This window comes from Lepidochelys kempii, chromosome 1, assembly GCF_965140285.1.
Source record: "Lepidochelys kempii isolate rLepKem1 chromosome 1, rLepKem1.hap1, whole genome shotgun sequence".
NCBI classification, from domain to species: domain Eukaryota; kingdom Metazoa; phylum Chordata; order Testudines; family Cheloniidae; genus Lepidochelys; species Lepidochelys kempii.
This window is the reverse complement of record NC_136380.1, coordinates 91989943-92007154: the sequence shown is the minus strand read 5'-3', so window position 1 is coordinate 92007154 and position 17212 is coordinate 91989943.

Genomic DNA, 17212 nt, shown 5'->3' with positions numbered 1-17212 from the left:
TGGGATGAATAACCGTTTTCCTAAACATGGTGGATTCATGAACATTTTTATGAATACCCAGAAGCCATCCAAATACTAGCAAACAATAAATAATATAATCCCATGAAGAACAATGACTGAATTTATTGATCCTAATCGTTAAAATACTTGTGAATCCCTTTTTGTATTTGGCCACTGTTACACTCTCAGAGCATTGTGCCATTTTAAAGTGGAGCATTTTATTAAAATGTTTGTCATAATCCAAACACACATACACATGGTATGTCCACACTTTGAGTTGAAGGTGGAAATTCCAGCTTGAGGAGACATATCTGCACTAGCTTTCATTGAGCTAGCTCGCTATAAACAGAGTGCAGCTGCAACAGTATGAGTCAGTGTGAGCAGAAGTGAGCAGAAGAGCCCAGCTGCCCTGAGTACATCCCCATAGGACATGGTAGGCATGTCCATGGGTCAGCTAGCCCTTCCCACCACTTGTGCTGCCACAGCTACTCTCTATTTCTAGTGTACTATCTAGATCAGAGCTGGTGGGAGTAGGTCTCCTTATATTAGAAATTACACCTCCAGCTTCAAGTGTAGATTCAACCATATGTAGACATGCCCAAACAGCTTGTTGGAATCCACTCCCTGGGAGTTTTCCAGGAGCACCAAACTCTGCACATTCTGCGTACCTGAATGGTGGCCCTCTGACCTCTTCAGCACAATACCACTCCTTAAAGGGTCAGGGAGCTGGAAGATTTTGATGTTGTATTCAAGAACCTGAGGATGGCTGTCATAAATATAACGGGAAGGGTAAACCCCTTTAAAATCCCTCCTGGCCGGAGGAAAAATCCTCTCACCTATAAAGGGTTAAGAAGCTAAAGGTAACCTCGCTGGCACCTGACCAAAATGACCAATGAGGAGACAAGATACATTCAAAAGCTGGGAGGAGGGAGAAAAACACAGGGTCTGTGTCTGTCTGTGTGATGCTTTTTCTGGAGAGAGAACATGAATGGAGTCTTAGAACTTAGTAAGTAATCTAGCTAGGTATGTGTTAGATTATGATTCCTTTAAATGTCTGAGAAAATAGCTGTGCTGAATAGAATAAATATTCCTGTCTGTGTGTCTTTTTTGTAACTTAAGGTTTTGCCTAGAGGGATTCTCTATGTTTTGAATCTAATTACCCTGTAAGGTATTCACCATTCTGATTTAACAGAGGTGATTCCTTTACTTCTATTAAAAGTCTTCTTGTAAGAAAACTGAATGTTTTTTTCATTGTTCTAAGATCTAAGGGTTTGGGTCTGTGGTCACCTATGCAAATTGGTGAGGATTTTTACCAAACCTTCCCCAGGAAGTGGGGTGCAAGGGTTGGGAGGATTTGGGGGGGAAAGACATGTCCAAACCACGTTTCCCAGTAAACCCAGGTAAAGTTTGGTGGTGGCGGTGGAAATCCAAGGGCAAAGGGTAAAATTAATTTGTACCTTGGGGAAGTTTTAACCTAAACTGGTAAAAGTAAGCTTAGGAGGTTTTCATGCAGGTCACCACATCTGTACCCTAGAGTTCAGAGTGGGGAAGGAACCTTGACAATGGCGTGTTCTTTTTCCCATTGTTATTGTAGCTTATGCTCAGGGCAGTACTTAGCCTATCAAAAGCGGGGAAGCTGTGGAAGACAAAAGAACAAAACAAAGAAAGGATGTGACACTGATAAACATGGTAGATAAGGGAAGTCCAACAGCTGGATTTTTCCATGAATACAGTACAGTGTAATGGTACCCAGTTTCATCCCAAATAGTTACAGAACTTTCAAAAGAAAACCAATACAAATGCAATTCTTCTGTATCTTACGCTCATGAATTTAATGATACTGCAGTGAAATAAAATTTCTGCACCACATGTTCAGAATAACTTGTTAAAAACAATCACTACAACAGAATGAACACACCTACAGTTTGTTTCTCTCTCTTCTTATTGTTACATTAAGTGCATGTATTGACTTTGTATAATCACTGCAGAAATTTGTGAATTATGTAGGAAATAAAAGTCCCTTGCCTTGTGCAAAGGGAATACAAACAGATCTAGACACACACTGTTCAGATCAACATGAGGTGCAGAGGAAAAAAGCTCAACATAATTAGAACATCAAAAAATATGGTGGGAGGAAATTAATCTCTTCTGTGTGAAAAATCATAGAGAGAGCAATGGGAAAAATCCACACAGTTCCTCTTACAAATATTCCATGAGGAAGGAGCAGTTTGCTGTTCATAAAACCTATACCTCCCTCACGATCCACAGATTAAAAAGTGCAGAAGGTGTGCATAGAGCATGGAGCTTAGTGGAGGTACACAACTTGTTTTCTCAACTGCCTTCACCACTGTGGAATTCTAGGAAGAGACATGGAAATCTCAACTATTCAATATCCCAGTATGCTAGCTAGGGAAGGTAAGTGGCAGCACCTTTAACTTGCTGGAGTGATGTCAAGGCACATCCCCAACCCTGATGTTTGCTGAGAGGATGCCTAGGCACAGATATATGTGAGGATACTGGCTCAGCACCCCAAGTCTATTTGTCTGATGTGAAAGCACAGCTCTCTGAAGTTTATATGCTAAGCAGAAGTCGTTAAAGTAAATCAGAATAAGAAGGGTAAGCTCACCAGTTCTAGTGGTTGCCATGAGTGTTGAAGTCATGTGTTGAAGCGACATTACACAAACTTTTGTAATATGACAAGGTATGTGGAAGAGAATGAGGACAAAGGAATAGAGGTCAAACAATATAACTGTGTAATGGAACAGCCCTAGAACTCAAAGCCACCCTCCACTGTAATACAATCTACTATGGAAAACCAGTGGGGTAGAAGGAACTTGCAGGACTATTCTGTTTTCCCTTGATCCTCCTTATAGAAGTTGAATTTGGTGCCAGGTTCTCTTTAATGTTGGAGAAGAGAGAGGACTAGAGGATACATGTTCTGCCTTTTTCCTTCCATAGAGGGGCAGACAGACCTTCCAGTTGAAGAATGGAGACTGGACTCTGTGACACAGTGTCTCCTAGGCAAAGAGTCCCCTCTTCTTTGTAAACAGCTCTCAACTCAGACCTGATAAACTCACTACATATGTCTTATACGATATATATCCATGAAGAGTAACATCTAAGCTATCTACAGAAAGCTTACAACTTGTCAAGTTTCATAATCATTATGAGATGGATGGACAGATAATATCTAAGGAATAAAATATTTGTATTAAAAGTACACTTTATGTACTTGGCGTACAAATTTGTCACCAGGGGATAATATGTGTCAGTAAAGGCCCTTTCAGACAGAAGGGAGTTGTCACCCTGTCATGTTTAGCCTATGATACAGTGTAAGGCTCAATTATTTGGTCTTGCTCAATCTCAATATTTTCAATGGAAAAAAAATCAGAGAAAACTGCAAACAAACCAAGCCTCTTGAAGGTAAAAAAAGGAACATTACACAAAACAGAGGTTCCCCCTGTCTATGAATAGAAATAAAATACTGTTTTAGTATTACACAGATGAGGTAGAAGTACTCTGAATCCTTTTATTGAGGAAACATCTTGAGGAGTGAGGTATACTAATGAAAAATTGGATCCTGGTTCCTGTGAAGTCAACTAGCTCTGCTACAGGCTGAACTTTTGGGTAGAGGAAACCTACTTATCATAGAATCATAGAATCATAGAATATCAGGGTTGGAAGGGACCTCAGGAGGTCATCTAGTCCAACCCCCTGCTCACAGCAGGACCGATCCCCAATTAAATCATCCTAGCCAGGGCTTTGTCAAACCTGACCTTAAAAACTTCTAGGGAAGGAGATTCCACCACCTCCCTAGGTAATGCATTCCAGTGTTTCACCACCTTCCTACTGAAAAAGCTTTTTCCAAATATCCAACCTAAATATCCCCCACTGCAACTTGAGACCATTACTCCTCGTTCTGTCATCTGCTACCACTGAGAACAGTCTAGATCCATCCTCTTTTGAACCCCCTTTCAGGTAGTTGAAAGAAGCTATCAAATCCCCCCTCATTCTTCTCTTACCTCAGACTAAACAATCCCAGTTCCCTCAGCCTCTCCTCATAAGTCACGTGTTCCAGTTCCCTAATCATTTTTGTTGCCCGCCGCTGGACGTTTTCCAATTTTTCCACATCCTTCTTGTAGTGTGGGGCCCAAAACTGGACACAGTACTCCAGATGAGGCCTCACTAGTGTCAAATAGAGGGGAACAATCACGTCCCTCGATCTGCTCGCTATGCCCCTACTTATACATCCCAAAGTGCCATTGGCCTTCTTGGCTACAAGGGCACACTGTTGACTCATATCCAGCTTCTCGTCCACTGTAACCCCTAAGTCCTTTTCTATAGAATTGCTGCCAAGCCATTCAGTCCCTAGTCTGTAGCGGTGCATGGGATTCTTCCGTCCTAAGTGCAGAACTCTGCACGTGTCCTTGTTGAACCCCATCAGATTTCTTTTGGCCCAATCCTCCAATTTGTCTAGGTCCCTCTGTATCCTATCCCTACCCTCCAGCGTATCTACCTCTCCTCCCAGTTTAGTGTCATCTGCAAACTTGCTGAGGGTGCAATCCCTACCATCCTCCAGATCATTTATGAAGTTATTGAACAAAACCGGCCCCAGGACCGACCCCTGGGGCACTCCACTTAACACCGGCTGCCAACTAGACATGGAGCCATTGATCACTATCCGTTGAGCCCGACAATCTAGCCAGCTTTCTATCCACCTTATAGTCCATTCATCCAGCCCATACTTCTTTAACTTGCTGGCAAGAATACTGTGGGAGACAGTGTCAAAAGCTTTGCTAAAGTCGAGGAACAACATGTCCACTGCTTTCCCCTCATCCACAGAACCAGTTATTTCATCATAGAAGGCAATTAGATTAGTCAGGCATGACTTGCCCTTGGTGAATCCATGCTGACTGTTCCTGATCACTTTCCTCTCCTCTAAGGGCTTCAGAATTGATTCCTTGAGGACCTGCTCCATGATTTTTCCAGGGACTGAGGTGAGGCTGACTGGCCTGTAGTTCCCAGGATCCTCCTTCTTCCCTTTTTAAAGATGGGCACTACATTAGCCTTTCTCCAGTCGTCCGGGACTTCCCCCGATCGCCATGAGTTTTCAAAGATAATGGCCAATGTCTCTGCAATCACATCCGCCAACTCCTTTAGCACTCTCGGATGCAATGCATCCGGTTCCATGGACTTCTGCACGTCCAGCTTTTCTAAATAGTCCCGAACCACTTCTTTCTCCACAGAGGGCTGGTCACCGCCTCCCCATTCAGTGCTGCCCAGTGCAGTAGTTTGGGAGCCGACCTTGTTCATGGAGACAGAGGCAAAAAAAGCATTGAGTACATTAGCTTTTTCCACATCCTCTGTCACTAGGTTGCCTCCCTCATTCAGTAAGGGGCCCACACTTTCCTTGACTTTCTTCTTGTTGCTAACATACATGAAGAAACCCTTCTTGTTACTCTTAACATCGCTTGCTAGCTGCAACTCCAGGTGTGATTTGGCCTTCCTGATATCACTCCTGCATGGCAGAGCAATATTTTTATACTCATCCCTGGTCATTTGTCCAATCTTCCACTTCTTGTAAGCTTCTTTTTTGTATTTAAGAGCAGCAAGGATTTCACTGTTAAGCCAAGCTGGTCACCTGCCATATTTTCTATTCTTTCTACACATCGGGATGGTTTGTCCCTGTAACCTCAATAACGATTCTTTAAAATACAGCCAGCTCTCCTGGACTCCTTTCCCCCTCATGTTATTCTCCCAGGGGATCTTGCCCATCAGTTCCCTGAGGGCGTCAAAGTCTGCTTTTTTGAAGTCCAGGGTCCATATTTTGCTGCTTTCCTTTCTTCCTTGTGTCATCTCATGGTCACTGCCTCCCAGGTTCCCATCCACTTTTGCTTCCCCTACTAATTCTTCCCAGTTTGTGAGCAGCAGGTCAAGAAGAGCTCTGCTCCTAGTTGGTTTCTCCAGCACTTGCACCAGGAAATTGTCCCCTACATTTTCCAAAAACTTCCTGGATTGTCTGTGCACTGCGGTATTGCTCTCCCAGCAGATATCAGGATGATTGAAGTCTCCCATGAGAACCAGGACGTGCAATCTAGTAACTTCTGTTAGTTGCCGGAAGAAAGCCTCATCCACCTCATCACCCTGGTCCAGTGGTCTATAGTAGACTCCCACTACGACATGACACTTGTTGCTCACACTTCTAAACTTAATCCAGAGACTCTTAGGTTTTTCTGAAGTTTCATACTTGAGCTCTGAGCAGTCATACTGATCTCTTACATACAGTGCAACTCCCCCACCTTTTCTGACCTGCCTGCCCTTCCTGAACAGCTTATATCCATCCATGACAGTACTCCAGTCATGTGAGTTATCCCACCAAGTCTCTGTTATTCCAATCACATCATAATTCCTTGACTGTGCCAGGACTTCCAGTTCTCCCTGCTTGTTTCCCAGGCTTCGTGCATTTGTGCATAGGCACTTGAGATAACTCGCTTATCACCCCTCTTTCTCAGGAGCCCTCCCCTCTCACTTGCTTCTGCTCATGCTTCCTCCCGGTATCCCACTTCCCCACTTACCTCAGGGCTTTGATCTCCTTCCCCCCGTGAACCTATTCAATAGGAAAGGTAATTATTAAAAAGTGTAGACCCAGGTTCACATTTCATGATTTTGTTTTCTAGTGTAACTATTTCTTTCCACCGCTCTCTTTTGTTTCTAGTGAAATCTTTTCTCTTTCTTAAATAAACCTACTTTTGCTTTATTATAAGTGCTCACAAGTGCTGTGTGGTTTACAGGGAGTGGTGGTTTAAAGTAGAACTTTAGTTAATGGGAACACTATTCCTTCAGGGGCAGAGCATCTGGTATTTCTGTGAGGTGCTAGTGTCATGGGCTGAATACCAAGGTTGAACAATACAATGGGACTTGGGCCCTGGGGTGCACTAGTGTTACCTGAAAGGTAAGGAAAGGACTGACATAGCCCAGAGGAGAGTGTCTGAGTGGCTGAAAACTGGTGGTGTTAGGGAGCTGCTACCCAGCCAGGCACAGACAAGACACCCTCACACTGGAGGCAGGGGATAACAAGGATATTCACAATCCTGCATACCTGAGCACCATCACTGACTCCCAGCATAGACAAATTCTTCTCCTATGAGATGTCAGTGTTGCTCTATCTATTATGAGGAAGTCTTAGACTGCCCATAAACTTCATAACCAGGGACCATATTGCTCCCTGTTGCTCCCACTTCTGATTCTCAGGCCTGCTGCTTCCTCATTTTAGCAGCTAGCAAAGAGGCAGGAGGAAGTGGAGCTGAGTTCCCCCCAGCCAATGACAATGTATGAAAGGAAACCACTCCTCTGCTTTTAGAAGAAGAGAAGCAGTTGCACTGTCCTGTACTTTAGCCTGATGTGCAAATAAAATTCCTCAGCTCTAACCAAAGTCTTCACATTCTCTATAGCAATACAGTAGTAAATACCTACTTTTAAGTGTAGCATATCACTACCCAACACTTGTTTCTATGTGGTTGGGGGTTTTTGTAACAGAGAGAGAGAGAGAGAGAGAGAGAGAGAGAGATTGATTGAGTGAGCACGCTCCACAGGTGATAATTGCAGAAGACTCTCCCATGGTAGAGGTTCAGTACATCTTCTTGAAAATTCATTTTCATGGCACAGAATGTAGTCTAGAATTTTAATACCTGGGTTATTCTTTAAATTATGCAGTATTCCCTAGTTTGATTAATGGACTAATCCATCCAGAGTACTTCTCTTTCCAAAGCTATAAAAAGGGACACAACAATATCAATATTTAAATTGATACCTTGCTGCTAAAATTTTCAGGTTTTCATATCCATGTTTTCCTGCATATATGTGTATTTTTATTTAAAATGAACACCTTTAGAAATATATATGAAGTTCTGCTGTCCTCAGAGCAACAGCCATAATCCCTTGTAATTGATGTACGTTTTATGTGCCTATTTATTGTGCTTTTCATGGTATCAACACTGGAAATGTTGTAACTACTTTATGGAATACAAACATTTCCTTAAAGCTATAAAACATGTTCCTGAAGCACTTTCTGCCACACTAATATTCTCTTGCATGCTGTGTTTCCTTTTGAAACCAAAATATTGATGGGATATATGTGTGGCATGAGGAAAATTTGTCAGTTCAATGGCAAGATTTAAACAATGTGGGGTTTTTTATTTGGTTTTTTTTTTTTACATTTAGCTTTTGTTTATCATGTAAAGCTTAAAGTAAATATTGATCATTGATCAAAATAAAAATGAGCTAACCATAAAAGAGGAAGGTAGTAGATAGACAGAAAGGGTAAACCCCTAACTCCATTAAAGTAAATGGCAAAATTCCCTTTAACTTCTGTAGGGCCTGGATTTCACATAGGGGACTTGGGAGATAAGAAGCATCAGTGTACACAGAGCATAAGATTTGTTGACAAATTTTAGTTGCTAAACTTGGGATAGGACAAGGACACAATAAGGCAGTATAATTATTTTTATTCTTTATTATGTTCTAAATTGTCAAAATGGCACAGACTGGCAGGTACTTTCTACTTGTTCTGAAATTAATGATGGCACTCTGAATATTTATGTATTTTTAAAATTACTTACATTATATTATTTATATTGTTAATTATGTATGTATAGTATACTTATAATTAATAATATTGTATAGCACACATGCTGCTGTTTTGGTATTAAATGGATGTTATATATATATATATATATATATATATATATATATATATATATATATATATATGACTAGTGCTGTTAAGTGATAAAAAATAATTGTGATTAATCACACTGTTAAACAATAATAGAATTATAGAATCATAAAATATCAGGGTTGGAAGGGACCTCAGGAGGTCATCTAGTCCAACCCCCTGTTCAAAGCAGGACCAACACCAACAAAATCATCCCAGCCAGGGCTTTGTCAAGAAAGGCTTTAAAAACCTCTTGGGCAGGAGATTCTAGCATCTCCCTAGGTAACACATTCCAGTGCTTTACCACCCTCCTAGTAAAATAGTGTTTCCTAATATCCAACCTAGACCTCCCGCACTGGAACTTGAGAGCATTGCTCCTTGTTCTGTCATCTGACACCACAGAGAACAGCTGAGCTCCATCCTCTTTGAAACCCCCCATCAGGCAGTTGAAGGCTACTATCAAATTCCCCCTCACTCTTCTCTTCTGCAGACTAAATAAGCCCATTTCTTTCAGTCGCTCCTCATAAGTCATATGCTCCAGCCTCCTGATCATTTTTTTGGCCCTCCACTCCAATTTTTCCACATCCTTTCTGTAGTGGGGGCCCCAAAACTGGAATACTCCACATGTGGCCTCACCAGTGCCAAATAGCAGGAAATAATCACTTACTTCGATCTGCTGGCAATGCTCCTACTAATGCAGCCCAATATGCTGTTAGCCTTCTTGGCAACAAGGGCACACTGCTGACTAATATCCAGCTTCTTATCCACTGTAATCCCCAGGTCCTTTTCTGCAGAACTACTGCTTAGCCAGTTGGTCCCCATCCTATAGTCATGCATGGGATTCTTCCGTCCTAAGTGTAGGACTCTGCACTTGTCCTTGTTGAACCTCATCAGATTTCTTTTGGCTCAATCCTCCAATTTGTCTAGGTCAATCTGGACACTATCTCTACTCTCCAGCATACCTACCTCTCCCCACACCTTACTGTCACCGTGAACTTGCTGGGAGTGCAATCTATCCCATCATCCAGATCATTAATAAATATGTTGAACAGAACTGGCCCCAGGACCGAACCTTGGGGAACTCTGCTTGATACCAGCTGCCAACTAAACATTGAGCTGTTGATCACTACCCCTTGAACCCGACAATCTAGCCAGCTATCTCATCCACCTTATAGTCCATTCATCCAATCCATACTTTTTTTAACTTGCTGGCAAGAATACTGTTGGAGACTGTATCAAAAGCTTTGATAAGGTCAAGCTATATCATGTCCACTGCTTTCCCCAAATCCAAAGAGGCAGTTATGTCATCATAGAAGGCAATCAGGTTGGTCAGGCATGACTTTCCCTTAGTGAATCCATGTTGATTGCTCCTGATCACCTTCCTCTCCTCCAAGTGCTTCAAAACGGTTTTCTTGAGGACATGCTTCATGATTTTTCCAGGGACTGATATGACTGATCTGTAGTTCCCTGGGTTCTCCTTCTTCCCTTTTTTAAAGATGGGCACTATATCTGCCTTTTTTCAATTGTACAGGACCTCCCCCGATTGCAATGACTTTTCAAAGATAATGGCCAATGCCTCTGCAATCACATCAGCCAATTCCCTCAGTACCCTCAGATGTATTAGATCTGGACGTATATACTTGTGCATGTCCAGCTTTTCTAAATAGTCCTTAACCTGTTCTTTCACCACTGAGGACTGTTCACCTCCTCCCCATACTGTGTTGCCCAGGACAGCAGTGTGGGAGCTGACCTTGTCTGTGAAGGCTGAGGGAAAACAAAACAAAACAAAGAGTTCTTTTTTTCCACATCATCTGTCACATTATGTGTCACTACGTTGCATCCCCCATTCAGCAAGTGTCCCACACTTTCCCTGACCTTCTTCTTGTTGCAAACATACCTGTAGAAACCCTTTGTTTTACCCTTCACATCCCTTGCTAGCTACAACTCCAGTTGTGTTTTGGCCTTCCTGATTACACCCCTGCATACTCGAGCAATATTTTTATACTTCTCCTGAGTCATCTGTCCAAGTTTCCACTTCCTGTAAGCTTCCTTTTTGTGTTTAAGCTGACCGAAGGTTTCACTGTTAAGCCAAGCTGGTCACCTGCCATATTTGCTATTTTTCTGCACATCAGGATGGTTTGTTCCTGCACCCTCAACAAGGCTTCTTTAAAATACAGCCAGATTTCCTGGACTCCTTTCCTGCTCAAATTAGCCTCCCAGGGGATCCTGCCCATCAGTTCCTTGAGGGAGTCAAACTCTGCTTTTCTGAAGTCCAGGGACCATATTTCGCTCCTCTCCTTTCTTCCATCTGTGAGGATTTGAACTCAACCATCTCATGGTCACTGCTGCCTAAGTTTCCACCCACTTCTACTTCCCCTACCAATTCTCCCCTGTTTGTAAGCAGCAGGTCAAGAGGAGAACAACCCTTGGTTGGTTCCTCCAGTAGTTGCACCAGGAAGTTGTCCCCAACACTCTCCAAAGACTTCCTGGATTGTCTGTGCACTGCTGTATTGCTCTCCCAGCAGATATCAGGGTGATTGAAGTCCCCCATTAGAACCAGGGCCTGTGTTGTGGAAACTTCAGTTAATTGTCTGAAGAAATCCTCATTTACCTCATCCTCGTTGTCTGGTGGTCTATTGTGCACACCCACCACAACATCACTCTTGTTGCTCTTGCTTCTAAACTTAACCCAAAGACTCTCAGCAGGCTTTTCTCCAGTTTCATACTGGAGCTTGGAGCAATCATAATGCTCTCTTATACACAGTGCAGATCCTCCACCTTTCCTCCCCTGCCAACACTCCTGAACAGTTTATACCCATCTGTAATACTACTCCAGTCTTGTGAGCTATCCCACCAAGTCTCTGTTATACTAATCACATCATAGTTCTTTGACTGTGCCAGGACTTCCAATTCTTCCTGCTTGTTTCCCACGATTCTTGCATTCATGTACATGCACCTAAGATAACTAGTCGATTGCCCTGATTTCTCAATATGAATCAGGAGGGCGTTCCGTTGCACCCTCCTCCTTGAGTTTCCTCCCGGTATCCACCTTCCCCAATTACCTGAGGGCTTAGGTCACCGTTCCCCAGCAAACCTAGTTTAAAGCCCTCCTCACTAAGTTAACAAGCCTGCCTGTGAAGATACTCTTCTCTCTCTTCGTTAGGTGCATCCCATCTCTTGCTAGCAATCTTTCTTCCCGGAACAATATCTCACGGTCATGGAATCCAAAGCCCTCTCTCCAACACCATCTGCATAACCACACATTTACCTCCACAGTTGGACGTTCCCTACCTGGACCTTTTCCTTCAGTGCCATTTATTTAAATGCCATTTGTTTAAGTATTTTTTGATGTTTTCTACATTTTGAAATATATTGATTTCAATTTAAACACAGAATACAAATTGTACAGTGCACACTTTATATTTGTTTGTATTACAAATATTTGCTCCTTAAAAAAACAAAATTAATAGTATTTTTCATTTCACCTAGTACAAGTGGTGTAGTGCAATCTCTTCATCATGAAATTTGAACTTACAAATGTAGAATTATGTACAAAAAAACCCTCCATTCAAAAATAAAACAATGTAAAACTATAGAGCCTACAAGTCTACTCAGTCGTACTTCTTGTTCAGCCAATCACTCAGACAAACAAATTTGTTTACATTTGCAGAAGATAATGCTGCCTCCTTCTGGTTTACAATGTCACCTGAAAGTGAGAACAGGCATTTGCATGGCACAATTGTAGCTGGTGTCATAAGATATTTACATGCCAGATGTGCTAAAATTTTATATGTTCCTTGATGCTTCAACCACCATGCCAGAGGACATGCCTCCATGCTGATGATGGGTTTGCTTGATAATGATTCAAAAGCAGTGTGACCAACGCACGCTCATTTTCATCATCTGAATCAGCCACCAGCAGAAGGTTGATTTTCTTTTTCTGGTGGTTTGAGTTCTGCAGTTTCTGCATCAGAGTGTTGCTCTTTTAAGACTTCTGAAAACATGCTTCATACCTCATCCTTCTCAGATTTTGGAAGGCACTTCCAATTCTTATATCTTGGGTCTAGTGCTATAGCAATCTGTAGAAATGTCACATTGGTATCTTCTTTGCATTTTGTCAAATTTGCAGTTAAAGTGTTCTTCAAATGAACGAGATATGCTGGGTCATCATCCGAGACTGCTATAACGTGAAATATATGGCAGAATGTGGGTAAAACAGAGCAGAAGACATACAGTTCTCCCCCAAGGAGTTCAGTCACAAATTTAATTAATGCATTATTTTTTTTTAACGAGCATCATAAGCATGGAAACAAATCCTCTGGAACGATGGCCAATGCATTAAGAGGCATATGAATCTTTAGTGCATCTGGCACACATGCATCGCCAGCTGCAACAGTGCCATGTGAACACTTGTTCTCACCTTCAGGTGACATTGTAATTAAGAAGTGGGCAGCATTATTGCCTGTAAATGTAAACAAACTTGTTTCTCTGAGCAATTGGCTGCACAAGAAGTAGGACTGAGTGGACTTGAAGGCTCTAAAGTTTTATATTGCTTTGTTTTTGAGTGCAGTTATGTAACAAAAAAAACCCTAACTTTGTAGGTGGCACTTTTGTAATAAAGAGATTGTACTACAGTACTTGTATGAGATGAATTGAAAAATATTATTTCTTTTGTTAAATCAGTTTTACAGTGCAAATATTTGTAATCAAAAGTAATATAAAATGTACACTTTATATTCTGTGTTGTAAGTGAAATCGATATAGTTGAAAACGTAGAAAAAATCCCAAAATATTTAATAAATCTCAATTGATATTCTGCTGTGTAACAGTGTGATTAATCACAATTATTTTTGTCATCACAATTAATATCTTTGAGTTAAGCATATGAGTTAACTCTGATTATCGACAGCCCTATATATGACCTACAATCATAGTGGCTTTTTGACAGTATCTTAACTGATCATCCAAATTTTAATTGCAACATTATGCTTTAAAAACAAGAAGTGCTGTATACTAAATCATCTCCCAGAACTAGCTCAGGACCATAATTTACAAGGCTATAGGTGGAGATGGCAGCAAAGGTAGAGCACTAAGATGTCCTAATTCTAGTTGGGACTCAAGTGGTGATCAGGCTTTGTGCTGCACCAGGATGAATTTAATCTTTTGAGTAATCTACATAGCAGCTGGGAGTTAGATATATTCTAGCTCGCACCTAAAATTAGCAGTGTGGCCACACTAACAGCCCCAATACAATCCTACCCAACCCCCTAGAGACCATTTATGACACAGGGCTAGTAGCAGAAGCATCTCTGTTTACAATGCTCTATTTGCACTCCCCCCTTCCCTGTCAGTGAGGGATTTTACGTTCAATTTACATTTTAATGTAGTGACTCACTGATGCTTGGAGGCAGAAATGACTTTTTGAGAGCTCAGAGAGACAACATGGGTGTGACTATATCTTCTATTGTATCTGCTTTTATTGGTGACAATGATAAGTAATCTATGCTGCCTCTGGACCCACCCCACACACCAGCTGCAGACCCGTGAAAATGTTTTCTCTTTCTGAGGAACACATTTTGGTTTTCCTTGCATTTTAATGTTAACTGCTGTCCTGAAGAGGATCCACATGTTGGAGTGCTTTCCTGAATTGGGACGCTAGAGAGATAACAAGTAATGGTTCATCAGTAGGATTTGCACCTAAGACCTTCAAGCACCAAAGCACAAACATCTGCTTCTTGAACTAAAGCAGTAAGTAGCTTCATTAGCTGGCCGCAGGGGCTGAAACACACACTTTACAAGCACAACACACACTTAAGTGTACAATGACTGGACAAGTTACCCTTGTGTCCAAAGAGAATCGTTAGAACTAAATATAACAATATGTTGAGCATAGTTCTAAAACACCAATATAAATAACATCAGATCAATACACTTCAGTATTGAGAATATGACCTCATTCCATCAGGACCATGTATCAGCTGAGTAAGTCAAGAAAAAGCTTTTACTCAGCTCAGTGTGTGGTTGAATAAATGGAAGGTCATCCGGGATCTGTTGACTATCAGTCTGCATTTTCTGTTAGTATATTGCTATTTCTTAAACTTAGTTGCTGGCTAATGGATTTCTCAACTTTTAGAATGTAACCTCCACAAAACAAATTAAGTCACTAAGTACATTTTGTTTCTTCTGATGTTATCAACTGAAATAAAAGGTTGCATTGTTTTTTCTCTTTCTTGTTTTTCTAAAGCCCATTTTTCTGTTGCCTAAACAGATGAAAACTGTTTTATACACAGGATCATTTCAATGGTATATGAGACACTCTGCAAACATGCTATATGATGTTATGAGTGAGGAAATACCATATTTTTACCTGATATGGTTTTTACCTGATATGGTTACAGTTTGCAGGCCTACTGAAAGGAAAAATTTCTTAAAGTTAAGATCACATTGTAATGGTCTACAAACACCAAACAGAGTACAGACAAAGGTAGGAGTAAAGTCTTTCCTGTTTACAAGCAAGCAGCTTGATCACACCCCCATGCAGCTGCCAGATCTGCTAGTCACGGAGGCAGGCACTTACAGTTGTAACCAAAAGAGAAAACAAGACCTGCTATAAATTGGAGAGCATAGAGAAGGAAAGAAAGGTAGAGAGATTAGAAATAGCAAAGGGGTGACAGCTCTGCACCTCTAGGGAGACTGCAAGCCCTAAAATTGAAGGGTTGATAGAGTTAACTGGAGATGAGGGTGAAGGAACTGACCTGATTGAGAACAAGCTAAGGAGAGTCAATCAGGAGAAGCTGAGAACCCTAGAAAAACCATACTGAGGGGTAGTGACAGTTACTGAACATTTAATTTTGTGCAGTTGAACCCTTTTGAATGGTGGTAGTTAATTTTATTCTTACTGTCTGAATAAAAGTTACAGTAAATTAATCCCTGTTTCTACCATGTATAAGTAGTACCCTACTCTGCTAAAAGCTCTATTAGTGTTAGTCATATTGAAGTCCATCTTGATACATGTGTCATATACTGCACTAGTCTCTGTGATTAAGGGTGGCAGACTCTGGCTTCAGTGATTAATTAGAACAAAAGGATAAGGCAATATTTTTGAGCCAACAGTAGAACTCCCCACTGAGATGAATGAGGAATTCAACTTAAAAATTGGTGGCATACTTTATTTTCAAGTTCATGCCTGTAAGGAAATACTGGACTTTAGAACTTTACATTTAGTAGCAATTGACTATGTCAGTTTATACTAATACAAACTGTAAAAGAAGATAAATAGAAAATAAGAAGTAGTTCCTGCAACTGCAGTGCTCCATGAATAGGCATCCCTATTGACTTCCATGAACGGGACACTTACTGAATCATTCTTATCACTCCATAATTTGAAATTGGACAATGTCTTTGTCAAGGTTCCTTCCCCACTCTGAACTCTAGGGTACAGATGTGGGGACCTGCATGAAAACCTCCTAAGCTTACTTTTAACAACTTAGGTTAAAACTTCCCCCAGGTACAAACTATTTTACCGTTTGCCCTTGGACTTCCACTGCCACCACCAAACATTTTATCTGGGTTTATTTTGTTAGGAAAGAGCCCGTTTGGAAACGTCTTTCCCCCCAAATCCTCCCAACCCTTGTACCCCACTTCCTGGGGAAGGTTTGGTAAAAATCCTCACCAATTTGCAAAGGTGACCACAGATCCAAACCCTTGGATCTTAAGAACAATGAAAAAAGCATTCAGTTCTTGAAAAGAAGAACTTTAATAGAAGTAACAATAAAAGGAATCACTTCTGTAAAATCAGGATGCTAAATACCTTACAGGGTAATTATATTCAAAACATAGAGAATCCCTCTAGGCAAAACCTTAAGTTACAAAAAGACACACAGAAAGGAATATCCATTCTATTCCGCACAGCTTATTTTCTCAGCCATTTAAAGAAATCATAATCTAACACATATCTAGCTAGATTACTTACTAAGTTCTAAGACTCCATTCCTGTTCTGTTCCCGGCAAAAGCATCACACAGACAGATGGAGAGAGCTTTGTTTTGTTTTCTCCCTCCCCCCAGCTTTTGAAAGTATCTTGTCTCCTCATTGGTCATTTTGGTCAGGGGCCAGCGAGGTTATCCTAGCTTCTTAACCCTTTACAGGTGAAAGGAGTTTTCCTCCGGCCAGGAGGGATTTTAAAGGTAAGGATTTTACCCTTCCCTTTAAATTTATGACAGTCTTGCTGAGAGGTTTTGATTACATGTTGGTTGGGTCAGGAAAATGTAAAGAAAAAACAAATTTCCAAATTCAAAGGTCAATGTCCAAAATTATGACAGTTAATGTGGTGATGGGGGATGTTACAAAAAGAAATTATTAAGCCTTTGAACCTATTGTGACACAGATGCCAATTGGTGCTAACAGGAAAAAGGGTTCTTCACAAATAGATCCTATTTCACACCTGACAAACTCTCTACACTTAACATACGACCTTCATGGTATTTATCAATGAAGGGCA